Genomic DNA, 210 nt, shown 5'->3' on the forward strand with positions numbered 1-210 from the left:
GACAAAGATGATCGTATATCTTTGTTGGAGACCCAGATGGCGGCTCAACAGGCGGCCTATGAGGCACAGAGGAGGCTGAACCAGCAAATGATGGAGATGAAAGATGATGCAGACCCGAACGAGGTGTTCCCGGACGTGCCAAACCCGTAGTTTTTTTTTTTCCAAAAACTCGGAATGTTTTATTTTTATTTGTGAAACTTTGAATATTAA

Source organism: Brassica oleracea, unplaced genomic scaffold (genome assembly GCF_000695525.1).
Source record: "Brassica oleracea var. oleracea cultivar TO1000 unplaced genomic scaffold, BOL UnpScaffold00579, whole genome shotgun sequence".
In the NCBI taxonomy this organism is placed as follows: domain Eukaryota; kingdom Viridiplantae; phylum Streptophyta; class Magnoliopsida; order Brassicales; family Brassicaceae; genus Brassica; species Brassica oleracea.